At 42.6% G+C, this 13975-nt stretch overlaps 1 long non-coding RNA gene across 4 annotated transcripts; it reads right to left on the bottom strand.

The window, feature by feature from the left end:
- Positions 1-3694: 3694 nt before the first annotated feature.
- LOC120563384 lies at positions 3695-13873 on the bottom strand. 4 transcript variants are annotated; one of them, XR_005639942.1, is made up of 5 exons: positions 13794-13873; positions 12481-12568; positions 11893-12030; positions 11442-11531; positions 3695-5283 (listed from the first exon to the last, which is right to left on the bottom strand). It is a non-coding gene; the product is annotated as an uncharacterized LOC120563384 (long non-coding RNA). The 4 variants fall into 4 exon arrangements; XR_005639943.1 differs by having other exon boundaries at positions 13815-13873; XR_005639941.1 differs by having other exon boundaries at positions 13800-13855.
- Between the last annotated feature and the right edge of the window lie 102 nt (positions 13874-13975).

Below are 13975 nucleotides of genomic sequence, written 5' to 3'. Positions count from 1 at the left end.
ATTGACAATGTTTTTCTGGGAGATAGTGCGGAGATAGCTGGCCAAATCTTTGAAACCAAATCAGCAGCTTATAGAGATCAGCAAGAGGCTCCATTTCGATATTAAAAGAGAAAGAAAGATCAGTTCTCTGTTTAGGTTTGGCTGAACTCTGCTAGGAGGAGATAATAGCCTGAGGTTGGAGGAACATAGGAGGCAGATGATGACAACGATGATGTAGCGTGTGTGTGTGTGTGTGTAGATTGTGGGTGTTTCCTAAAATCTGACAAGACATCTCTGCTTAGATTTGTCTCAAGGGTCAGAGGTTGTAGTAACTGAGCTGTATTGAAATGCCTCATCCAGGTTTTTGTCTCCCTCTCGCTCCAGTGTGTGGCTGCTGGGGACAGTGAACAGCAAATTCCTGTCAGAGTATTGTCCTCCTGCAAGCCCGCTTCTGATGGAGAGCACTTAGTCATGTTTATAGCTGTACAGGTTTAAAGAGAGGCCAGCAGCACAATGGAGCAGGGCAAGTTGGCTGCAGCACTACTGTGTGGGAAACACCATCACACACCAAGTAATCAAAACAAAGACACAGAAGGGGAAAAACTCTGCAAGGATTAAAGGAAATTGCCATTTTTTCCCATTCTATTCTGCCACGTTGAATTTGACAGAAAACATTTCCTCAACACAACAGCGATATTAGCCAAAAGGTCCTCTGGCACAATAATGGACCTTTAAGAAAACTGACAACAGACATTAAGGTCATTAGTGCATCTTTCAAAAACATTTTGTATTCAGTCAAAAATATTTTTCAGGCATCGAAAAGCCTCACTTTTACAAAAGCTGTCCTCTGATTGGAGAATGCCTCTTTCTCAGTGAGCCATTGGCTGGGTGAATGGGTGGGGGCATAAGGCCATCTATAGGGCAGTGTTGTGAAAATGATTGCATCAATGTGCATGACACTGCAAACTGGTTGTAACAGCTCTTACTTTATGTTGACTTCCCGTCATAAGAACAGAAATCTATGCATACTTGGCGTCAGTGTAGGTAAAGGGCAGACGCAGACGCCACATTAAAGGGATAAAACTGGAGTTTGGGTTTTGAGTAAATGTTTGGTTAACTCAGCTTCATCACATGTCCGGCATTTAACTAAATAGTGTGCTGACATTGACCATCACATACAATGAAGGCAGCCAGTCTTCTCGTGGTGGCCTTCTCACCCCATCCAGCCCCTGTGACCTGTCCTTCAGCCCCCCCTCAAATGCTTTAATCCAGCTAACCTTGTCAAAACCACCAGACCTCATTCAGAACAAGCAGATGACTCTCTGCACGCCAGTGGCCTCTATAAATAGAAATTTCATTGAGGAGCAGCAGGCTGAATGGGAGGTATTGTAAACAGCGGGCCAGCCTAAAGCCTTACACAGGGCTAACCTGGGAAAGTGATGGAAAGTGACATGCTGCAGCCATGAGGCATGCAGTACAATAACAAACTGACACCGATGTACCACTGTCCTTCATTTCACATGTAAAGGTTTTACCTCACGCTGTTAACCGCCCCAAATCTACTTGCAAACAGCATAGTAAGAACATTCTTTGGGTGAAGCGACAAAACAATGTGGTTTATGTTTATTTCTAAAGTAAAAACACTGTCTCTGAGAGATTTCAACTTTTCTGTGACCCCCTTAAACATAAAAAAATTAAATATTTGCGGAAAGACAAACGCTGCATTTTATTTTATATGTTGGGTAAATCAAAGGATTATTTTGTGAACGAAACTGTGCCATTCAGTGACATCAAAAACATCTCATTCAGTCAGTTCAGCTATTTGCAGTGTGATGGATGTATTTGATGGGCGAGACAATTTGATCAGCGAGGCTAAGCACAGCACACACATCTAGTCTGTCGGTATGGGCCTTGCTGTTGGTGCAGCAGAACAGCAGGGGTCTGACTCTGACACACGTCTGGGAAAGGAACAGAGGAAGCATTTCTAGATTATAGGTGCTTCTATCCATCTCTCGCTCTTTTTGTCCTCAAAATCTTTAACACATGGACCATTATTAAGGGAGCCTAAACAGTCACCTACCAAACCAACACAAAGAGAGAGCGAAAGAGTGAGAGCGAGAGAGTCTGAAGCCTTTTTAAGCCACTCATTTGATTCACAATTCACACGCAGATCCCAGCCAGGGGGCAGGGATTTTGAGGAGGAGAGATCAGTAGCCAGGCTTAACTTAAAATGTCAAATGCTTTACTTTGACTTCATGGAAAAAAGACAGTTCAGAGAACCCGACAGACCACATGCTACCAAGCATTTTTTCCCTACTTACTTGAAAAAATCTCAGCAGCAACAGGTACAGACGGGCTCTTTCACCGAGCTGTAGTAAAACAACGAGGCGCTTCAGCCCTGAAGGCCAGTGATACCTGATCATCAAACTGCCACCAATTAGAGCATTAGGAGAAGTCATTTATTTTGCCTATGTTAAAGAAGGTGCTAAACTCCATGAACCATTCCCTCATACCCCTGCTGAAATTTCATCCAGAGCAGCCCTGGCCCCACGGAGAGAAAGAAGGATATTGAGGGGCTAAGTGAGACTTGGGCCCTGGAGACCGGGCTCACCAGAGTAGACCCTGCCAGTGCCGGGCCAGCCAGAGAAATGACAACCCCCCTCTATCATTCCTCCCCTCTCTCCCCTCCTCACTTCACGACCCGGCTGGAGTACTTGGTACTACAAATTCATTTTTCACGACAGAAAAAATCTGCATGCTCAGAACGATCAGTCATGAAGGGGCTACCAGAGGGCAGGGGGTTTGAGGTGGTGACTGACGCCCTCCCCCTTTTCCTTTTCAGGCTATGACCTAATGCAGGTAAAGGGTGAGGCTTAGTGCTAGACTGCTCCCCTCACTTCAGCCCCACACCCAAAACTCCCCATTTAGGTATTTGTTAAACCTCCTGCACTGAAACCACTGCCTGTACAGGAACAGATTGGGTGTTGGGCAGCACACAAGTTTCCATGCATGGTAGGCAGTGAAAGGAGAGCCCAATAAGCTTCCTGCCTACCCAATTCCAGCTCTTACTGAGTAACAAGTGTCTTGAACAACTAAAACAGCAAGAATATGCAGCCCTTCAGGTTATCTAATTCAGTAGATACAACTGTCAACAAAAATATAGGGTTTTATTCATGAATTAACATTTAGAAATGGAAATTGCCATCAGAGAACAAAGGGAGGAAAAAGACACGATGGAAAGATGAACTCTGGAGCGCACGCAGGCTGTCTTGTTTGGTGAACAGGAAATAGTGTGTTTGCATGGTGTCTTATCTGAGAGGTGTTTCTAGGTGCTGCTCAAGTGGTTTATCTGATTTAGCCCCCTGAAGATTGTCAGCTAACACCTGAGTTGTCATGGGTTTACCCAGTTAAAATGAATACATCACTGTTAATGCCTTAAACCAAATGTCTAACACAGGTCTACACGATGAAGACATGAAGACGGATGTATCTTACTTCTCTAATTACATATACAGTAAAAAGCAATATCGAAGAAGAAATACTGGATGTGGTAGTGATAAAATACTATACAACAATACCTGTAATTTGTTTGAGGGAGGTGAAAACAAAAACATCTAAAATATTTTGATCATTGAAATATTAACAAATGCTCACTATCTGTATATATTGCAGTCCCTCTTTACAAACGTGCTACAAAGGCTTCACCTCTTCTGATGAACAGCACCCTCTGCTGCTCAGCCTCTAAACTAACTAAACCCATCCATCTTCTTTCAATACAGCTTAACTGTTCAGGATCAAGAGGGTTGAAGTTCACAGTCCTAACACAATAAAAAATCATCATATAACATATTTATTGAGAAGATAGGCTCTGACTAAATGCACACATACAATGCCTTTAAGGTTGTCATTACAAAAAAACACAGTTAACATTTTGTCCTCCACAATGAACGCCATTAATCACCTTTCTGGGAAAAGGACAGAAAAATATAGTCAGCATATTCTTTTAATGTGGGTCAAAAGTCTAGCATCCAATGAGTCATATAGTGTGCAGTAATGTATCATTATTAACAAATCTTATTAATACTGTATCATTATGAACAAATCTTATTAATCGCAACCTCCAAATCCAACAGCAGAAATCTCTGGAAAACTTTTCTCTCTTTACAATCCAGAAAAGACAAAAAACAGAAAAAAATAAAAAATAAAATCCAAGTGTATTCAATAATCATACAGATGACCTCTTCTCTTAAATGTGTAATTTTAATGTAAATCAGTCTTTATTATTTTTGTCTAAATTGCTCAAGACAGATGATTAGGTATAATTTCCTGCAATCAAGAGTGGTGGTCCTGTATCAAGAGTCAATCCCAAACTGGGGAAGAGGATATTTCATCCAGCGGCTCTGCACAGGGCTCCAACAATAACACCTCTCAATGAAAGGAAATTCTTCCGCCTCCTCTGCTCTCGGCTGGAACACACAGCTCTCTTAATCCGGCTCTGGTAATTAGGTCATTTCACAATATAATTTTCTCTCTTCTTTTTTTTCATTTAACAAATTAAAATCTGGCGTCTGCCTGAACACAGGAACAAAACTTTGTGATTGATCTCTATCTTTAATAAGATACTTTCTTTACAAAACTATGAATTATTCAATATGATGTGATGAAAGGGAATATTTCCATATGAGAATCTTTGATCCTTTAAGATATTCAGTAGTGTCTCTCCAGCTCAGATCAGAGGCCTTTAGTGAGGTAGGAGTGGAGGGAGGAGGTGGTAAGGCAGTAATGGAACAGACAAACAGAGATGTTGTTGAGAGCTATGCCCTGCCAAAACTAACTCTGATCACTGCTCTGAAACCATCTGATCGCAGGAGCAGCAAGCCTGGCCTTAAGTGGAGGTGACAGTGTGTCTAGGAGACACATTACAAGTCAGAGGAAATTGGAGATAAACAGATAAAAGAATGCAATCTCTGCTGGAAGTAACAAGGCACAGGGGGCAGGAAATAAACCTGTATTTAAGCTGATTACCCCAGTCCCAGCTCCTTTCAGCAGCTCTGTACAGCCCGGGCCTCACCACTACCAACGTTGTTAATTAGAGATTTGCTAAAGGGAAAAAAGACAGCCTTGTCAGACTTGCAGGAGTGTTAGTGATGGCTGGCTGGAGGGGGACATGCAGGGCTCTTAATTGGGTCTGTATGCTGTATCGGTGGCTGGCTGGAGCGCTGGTGATGATTGCTGTGAGCAGGTGGCCGTGGTGGCAGCTCCATGCAGGCCGTCCCAGGCCAGCCTGTCTGTTCTTGTCAGGACCTGGAACATTGAGCAGACAACTCCTGAGCCCCGCACTCATTACGCCAAGTTGCCCACCCTGTTGCCTAGCAACACCCTCACAGCCCCTTCATAACACTTCCTCCTAGTCCCACAATGTAACCCACAGTCGCAGAGAATTACTTTCACACAGTCCAGCTATGGATAAAAGATGAATACACTGCTACCTCTCAGTGTCCTCTTTAAATACAACATGTAAGCCAGTCATAATGCATCGTATTTTCTAATCAGCAATGTACACCAAATAGTATGATGCCATGGACAATCAATGAAAGCAGGAAAACCACTCTGATTCATCACTGTCTCCCCATTAGTGTGTTTTATATGAAACCATCTTCTTGACCTTTATTATGTTCTCTGCTGCAACTGAAAAATGACATTGAGGACTTAATCAGAGATTCAGTATCCGTTTTAATCCAAGGTGTGTGTCTGGATTTTAATCAGACAATGTCTCAGACACGCCACAGCTGTTCATACATGACATTTGCAATTACGATCTGCCTACTAACAGTACATTAAACACTTGAGCACACAAATGCAGACATGAAGCTTTCACACACGCACAGGAGTAGTTAAGATCTTGGAAGCATTCTTGTTAAATCTGCTGTCGACTTTATCTGGCAGTAATCTCCATTTGCACCAGAGTGCAGCAAAAGTAGAAGTGGGGAGGGGGCAACTTCATGCAAATATTGCTTGTGACTTTAACTGCAATTTCTTCTTCTAAACAGTCCTGGTGCAAAATGAGAATCTTGCACAACTGTGTGAGGCAAACTTTACAAGGAAAACTTGTTAGGACTGCATGGGGACAAAACATTTTCGATGCAGTATTGTTTTTTCTCGATGTATTACCAAATGTCATCAGTTCATTGGGGAAATCTATGTCCCAAGAGGACCTAGCGTTTCTTTTGCTGCGGTTAGATTACTTGGACAGTCATCAGCCAAAGTTTCATGATTCAATGGAATTTTGATGAATGCTACAAATGAAGTGTAAAAGAATCAATCATGTCAGGGTTTGACTGGACGGACTTTGGAGAAGGGCATGTGGAACAGTGCCTGAGCTGGAAAATGACAGGAAACAGTGGAATGACATCAGTTATGGCACAGTGCAAGGCCTGTTTAATGAAATGGAGAAGCCAATGGGCTTCTATGACGCCTTTTAAAACATGGAGCACACATCGTGACACCAGTTGAGAATTTAAAAAGGACATATTTCATGCAACCGCAGATGAAATTGGAGCAGAGTTGGAATCCAATCAAAACCAACATCACCCCCTAATATGCAGTGACTAATCTGGCAGTAATAGATGTTATTTTCACTTCTCTCTTCTCTAAGGGTTATGGCTTGAAACTAAAACAAAACCCACTTATTTTGTGCTGTGCCTGTGATCTGTATTTTTCAAGTTGATTTAATTCAGTCATCATTCCACTTAATGACAAACAGTCTCCACAGTCCTGTCAGTGTTCTGAATGCAGGCTGTCCGGTGTTGAAAAAGGTCAATATTAAATCATAGCCCCACCTTAAAGGCTCTCTCTAACATAACAATCCACATCAGGACTTGTCTACATTCTGAAGCGCCGCTCCAGTTACTGAAGTCGTAGAGAGGGGGAAACTCTCAGCCCGAGACCCACTTCTTCGTGCCAAAAAGCCCACAGCATGTGAAAGCTGAAAACCCAAAGGGTGATCATTTGTCACGGGCAGTTCACACGTCCGGAATGTCTCAGTTTGTGCACTCAGAATATCAGACAAGATGGGTGGTGTTCCTAGAGATCAGGGCCACTGACATGTCGGGCGATCAAAGTGAGCAGGGCTGGCGCTACAACATTCACACGCAGCTGTGTCTTCTCTGGGGTTGCAGTTGGGCTGCGGGTGCTAGACCTCACTGTGGAAGTGCCTGTAAATAAATGGTTTTGTCACGGTGTTCACACATTCCTCCAACCAATGGGTCTGCTCTGCTTAATTAGCATAGGCTGCCATCCTCACAGCTGATTGCTGACATCACCTCATTAGATACACATGGACTTCACAGAGGGAATACAACGATAACATAACACCATGATTAAGGTGACATGGAAATGGTCTACAGTTTTCTATTCAAGTAAAAATTTCACAATCTTTGAAATCATTTTTGTCAAGGTCAAATTTTGACATTTTGGGAGATACACTTTTCTTCCTTTTCGTAAATTAGATAAGGAGATTGATACCATGTGGTTTTTACAAGAGTTTTTGTAAAGATAGATAGATAACATGTTAATAATCAGCGTTAGAGGTGCTGGTAGGTAGATTTTGTTGTATTTGGGCAGAGTCAAGCTAGCAGTTTCCCACCATTTCAATTCTCATGTTTCTCAAAAAAAAATGTTTTAATATCTAACAGTTTGTTTAAACATCACTATGTCTATGGGAAATGTGATATGCCACTGTATGGCTTTGGCTGAGGGCTTGGTTGATAATGAGAGTAGGAAATCAAGGGGAAAGGCAGGAGAGCAGTACCTGTGCTATGGTCTTTTCATGAGGAATGCGAGGAATGCCCAAACCTCTGTAGTCAATATTTGCTTTAGATGAAATGATAAGAACAGCTTAGTCTCTCACCAACTACAACTGGGATGGCAGCCAAAACACTGAGCCCATAAGAACACATTCTAACCTGCAAATTAACCAGCCAGCCGCTTGGCCTGTATTACCTTTAGAACATGACACACAGTCCCATACAAACAAACGTTGATTACACTCTGTTACCTAGCCGATGCTACAGCACGATCCCAGCTAGTCCTATGGGAACAATCTGACCTTGTGTTTGTCATTTGACCTTTGTCCTTGGCATCAGCACCTCAGACTTTCCTTTGCCCAGTGCTGTACTGAGTCTTATTTCACAACCCTGTCATATTTTTACTCTTTTAGGTTGTGTTGAATAGGGTCAAAAGGATATGTTTATTTTCACCTTTCTCCAAAACATCTTTCACCACATTTTGTAATCAGGCAGTTGGATATTTGAGATTGAAAAGGCTCACTAAATGAAAAATGAGTCTGCAGACTTACTAATAATGAATCATTATGAAAAGAAAAAACTACAGCAGAAAAGGAAAACAGTAGATTTCCTCCTGGATGGTTTGACATTACAAGGATGTTTAACTTAGGGTACCAAGGGAGGTGAACTACGCAGACTAATACACCAGGCTCAGGAGAGTGAGAGAGTGAGCTAAAAAGAAAGAAAGAGAGAGAGGAAAATGGAAAATGTAATTAATCACACTACAGTCAATGGGCCTGGTCTGGTGGAGGTGTTCTTGAGTTCTGGGTTTGTTTGTCAGTCTTGAGAGAAAGGCCAGTGGAACAGCAGCGCTGTGTATGGGTGGTCAATTAGTTTACAAACTTCAGCTGTGACAGAGGCATTCTCCTCAGCCCCGGGCCAAACTCCCTCATGCCATCCCTGACCAAACCACATCATATCAGGGTCCAAACCTCATGCCGTGATCTGAGGCATTCCCTGGGGCTGCAACATAAAGAAGCTCACTCAATTTAGCTCAACCTAAATCAACAGCTTTTTGCTGTGGTTACATTGGATTGCCTTACATCCAGGATCTGCCAGCGCTTTTAGCCCCTTTGCAGTTTTCCATGCGTCTGATCTACGTCTGAGAACCAGACCTCCACCACTCAGTCACTATGCTTTTTTAACTTCCCTGGGATCACAACATGTTGCACATCCTTTCCAATTTGACTAAATGTACTTAAACCTCTCTGGACAGATCAGTTCAACTATAAAAGCCTTATAAAAACCACATAAGCAGACTGAAATCAAATCTGAACATGGGATAAATATGCTTTCCTGAGCTTGTCATGAATAGGGCACAAAACCAAGAGTATCTCCTAGTATGTAATTGCTTCAGATAATAAAATGCTAACGTCAACAATGATCAGGTTTGCCAGTTGGACAAGGGAGTAATGCTTGGCTTTTACTACACTTGCTTGACAAATGAGGACAGCATCATAGCTGCAGTGGGCACCTAGCTATACAGTTACACACAAACATACATAAGAGTGTTGATAGACAAAAACCACACTGCGGATCATACCACACTGCTGTGGTTAATCTGGTGATTAACACTATTATCAATCATCTTCTGTGATGCCGTGACAGCAGACCCACTGGGATTAAGCAGCTGACTGATTTAGTGTGAAAAGTCTAAATGTGCAAAGAACTAAGTTAAACCGGACAATTATTCTACATCTTCACTTACATGTAGAGGATTTCTACTCACTTCAATGATTACATAACATGAAATATGAACATATGTTTCCTACTTCTGGCACTGTATACAGCATGTAAGGGTGCACGTGTCTAAATGCATGTTTTTAACCACATATGTTTGTGCACACATGAATCTGGATCAGTACACTTACACATGCAGGTATTCTCTGCTACATTATGCAAACATATCTTTCTGGCTCTGTGTACGTGCAGAAGATTGTGCTGATTACAAATGAATGACCTCTAATACATTATTCCTGCTGCGTGTGCGTGCCAATTTGCATGAATATGTGTGTGGGAGTTCAGGACAGGAAATGTAAAGGTTGAGGTAGTTCCTTGAAAACAAAGGTTCCTCCACATATCTTCATCTCCACATGAGTCCCTTCCATTCATAGGCGCCTGAGGCTCCTGTCCACATCACTGTACAGTTTAGGAGAGAACATCCTGGAGCTGTCAGCCCTCCCCCCCCCACACACACACACACACTTTCCCTTCACCTCCTACAGAAGGCTTGACCTACAGTGCATAACTGTAATGTAAAACATTACCTAAAATGTTAAACTGTGTTATACACAAGCACATTTGAGTGTAAAGCTCTGTTACACTGGGTGCCTTGTTCCTGACCCAGAGACAAATGACAGGCAATGCTGGCCATGATCTGGTTTTCCTCAGCTGTGATTGCAAGAGAGCCCATGATACCCCAGTGACTCACCAACCCCATCAACTTCACAAGCGCTTCACTGCTGTTTACAATCTTATCTCTCTGGGGCTCACCTTACAATCTGTATCATTATCTTCACTCCCTCTCTCCTTCGCCATCTTGCATCCGTCCTCCATTTACATGCTCTTACTCTGTGTTTACTGCCACAATTGAAAATGAAGTCATTACTTCCTGACTGCACTGTTCAAAGGTCACCCCCCTCTTCTCTCTCTTGTTCCCTGCCTCCTTTCCTCCTTCCCTTTAGGGAGGCCCCTCATCCAACACGCCTAGCACGGCATTCCACAGACGTTGGGAGCACCTTCAAACGCTGCGCAAGCAGCACTCGCAGCAGCATGCAGGGCGACTGAGCCCCTCAGCTGCCATCAGGCTTCAGCACTAGGCTCAAGCCCTGCCAAGGAAAGTTTTGATTGGGGAGAAATTGCAATGTAGCAGCAACAGAGTCCCCGTGATGACAAGGAAAAAGCAACTGTAGCTCTCAAGGAGCAGAGTGATAACTGTACAGTATTAGCCACCTTCTAGCTGCTGAAACCAGCTCCAAGTAAAACCCTCATGCCAGAGTGGGGCCTCTCATGTGTGTGCTGGGAGGGTGGCAGCTGCGATAGTGTGGGGGGAAGGCCTCAGAGCACCTTTTCGTCTGACCCCCAAATCCTTAAGGTCTCTAGAACACCGACACACAGCTCCAGTTTCACCCTCCCAAGGCTCACTATGTGCTTGGCTCTCCAAACAATAATGTTCTTGTACATGGTCACATACCACTAGACGGCAAATGAACAGTGCTGTAATAAACAGTCAATTAGTCTATTACTTGATGACACAAATTTAAAGGATTCCAATCTTGACTATTTCCCTCAGTAGCAGTTTAACAGTTGACAGAGATACATCAGAAACATCACTGCATGACTTCTTTCCTTGCAAAGATCATGACTCTTTTTTTGGTAAAACCTGCTAGGTTTCAAATGCTTCAATTCAACTCTGAATATGGTGTTACAAAGCTAAGCTAACCTGGGCTCGTAGAACAAAGGAACACTGCTACTAAAGGCTAACCTAGCTCGTAACATTAATGGCTTTGGTCTCCTCTCACTGCATGATGCATTTAACGTGAGAATGAGACCTGTGCTTGCCTGGATGAGTGATACTTTCCTACCTAAGAGGGGTTGTGCTGTGTTAAACTGACTCACCCAGCCGCTGTTTCAGTTTGCATCCGAAGATGGGTGCTGGCATCGGTCTTCTATTCCGCGTCTGCTCTCCAGCTTCCACCGCTCTCTTTGCTGTAGTTCAGGTTTTAAAAGGTGTATTTACAAACTTGTGTTGTGGGAAAATGAGAATAGTCTTTCAGCGTCTTTGTCTACAATAGTGTTCTTCGTGTGGAAGCGTGTGGTTTGTTTCCATCTTCCTCAGGCGATTTTCTTTTCTTCATAAAGTAGGCTAAAAATAACTCATTTACCCAGGCTTTACCAGATGCAGCAACAGGGTCAGCACACGTGAATATGGCATTTCTTGAAGCAGTTAAGTTGTCCATTTTTATCTATTTTTTAAATAATTAAGACTTGACAAAGTCAAAGTTTTAAAGCTCATTACACAAGTTACGTCTAACTAGGATGTCTATCACTAGACTGTAACTGTAAGCACCTGTCCGTCAGCGTCTGAGGGCTGCTCCGCTGTGATGATACAGGTAGCTGGGCGCTGCTCGTCATCAGATTAAGATTCTTCATCAGATTAAAATGACGGGTCATTTCTCCTTCCGGAATCAATTCCAATCTCTTTCACCTGCCGGACAGGCCAGGCTAAATTAGCGTTACACAAACACACCCCCTCATGTGTCACACGTCAGCACTGACACTATTGGCGCCAACTACATTTACTGAAAGACCTGTCGTAACAGGTGTATAATATTTTGTTGAACCGTGGTCATTACAGTAAAAGGGGCAGGACCTATTTTGTTTTTACATGCAAACTGTTTTACACTGCAACAAGTTCTAAAATTCAATGTTATGATATAAATTAGTCTTGTAGGTCACCGACGTACTGGATGTTTTAATTACATTTTACGCTAACTTAATTCTGAAATAGTAGGATTGATACAGTTTAGTGCAATCATTTTGAAAAAAATAATGACTAAGAACTATAAAATCTATATATTGGTACATGTCTGCTTGCAGCGCAGCTCAGAGAAGCACAGTTCAGAACAGTATTGACATTGACATACGTAATATATACCTGCTGTGTTACTGCAAGTGCTCCTGGGTCTTTAGTGGTGGCACTGCGTTGCACTGGACAGCTGGTGCTTCTGCCGTTTACAGATGAGCTAAAAAAACAACAACATGCAGATTCACAGAAAGGGAAGACTATTTAGACATTCACACAGGTGCTACACTACAGAGTGTGTGTGTGTGTGTGTGTGTGTGTGTGTGTGTGTGTGTGTGTGTGTGTGTGTGTTTGTGTGTGTGTTTTGTTTTTGTGTGTGTGTGTGTGTGTGTTATTTTTTTTTTTAACAGAAACAGGTAGGCTAGGTCTCTCCTTTTGGCTGGGCTCCATTGTTAGTCTCCAGTCCTGCCTGCGTGCTGTGATTATCAATGCACACATCTGGATGGGCTTAGTCAAGGAATCCTATAAAGAACCTAATGGGCTCTTCTAACATTTTTGAAGACTGATGGAGCCGTTTCAGATCTTGTTCACATCAATGAGTTCCATCTGTGATTTATTTAAGTTTTAACTCAATTCGGTATCAGTTACCTGCTCTCTTTCAGTGTAATGGGGGTTTGGGGGATTTAGGGGAGACTTCCATGCTTTCTAGGTAGCCTAATATGCAAGACTGCTGAATATTTACTTGGGGCAGCTCAGATACATGAATAAATATGGAGGGCTGCTCCATCGTGGAAATCGTAGGTGGTTCTGTACCATGACAACGATCACAGCTTACTTAACATAAACTAGCACAGATATTGTCATAAATCTGGTTTCATAACCAATTTATTGTCAAAGCATGCAAACTTTGTTATTTAAGTGTCACTCACTTTTAGTCTTAGTTATCATAAAGTAAAGCCACTATTTGGAGTCACGCCAGCATGAAAGGCAAATTTACACCTTGCACATTAGTATGGTGAAGTAGCAAGCAGTCCTCGTTTTTAAGGCCTATTTGCCTTCCAACAGTGTGACCCTTATGTTTTATGAGGGGGGCTAACACCATGAACTACATTTGTTACAAATTAGCCTGCTAGTGCAGTAAAGTTGACACCTGCCACTTCAAACCTTTCTGTAGAAGAGGACGGCCATTGATAACCGACTAAAAAGAAATGGCTGCATTAATACACGTTCAATATCCCGGCTAGCTAACTATTAACGTTCATTTTCCATCTAGCCAAACAACTAACGTTAGGGTAACGTTACTTACAGGCGCTTCACGTTAGCCTATTATGTGTTCCGCTAACGTTAACTATTCGGCTGGGAACAGCAATAGCCAAACATTGCCGTCCCTTAGACAAGAATGGAACAAACACATTTTGTTCAAATAATTATCAAACAGTCTCAACCTTTACCCTCGATGATATTACCCCAAGGGGATGGGCGGCCATTACCGTCGTTTGACCACAAGATGTCGCCAGAATCAAAGTTCCGCCACTATTAATGCTGCCTTCAGGTGCCTCTCGTGAGGTCGTATTTCTGTGATTAAAGGCAGTGGAGTTGTGGATTATTTTTGACTGAAATTAATTAA

This window comes from Perca fluviatilis, chromosome 8, assembly GCF_010015445.1.
Source record: "Perca fluviatilis chromosome 8, GENO_Pfluv_1.0, whole genome shotgun sequence".
In the NCBI taxonomy this organism is placed as follows: Eukaryota; Metazoa; Chordata; class Actinopteri; order Perciformes; family Percidae; genus Perca; species Perca fluviatilis.
This window is presented reverse-complemented; position numbering and strand designations above follow the sequence as displayed.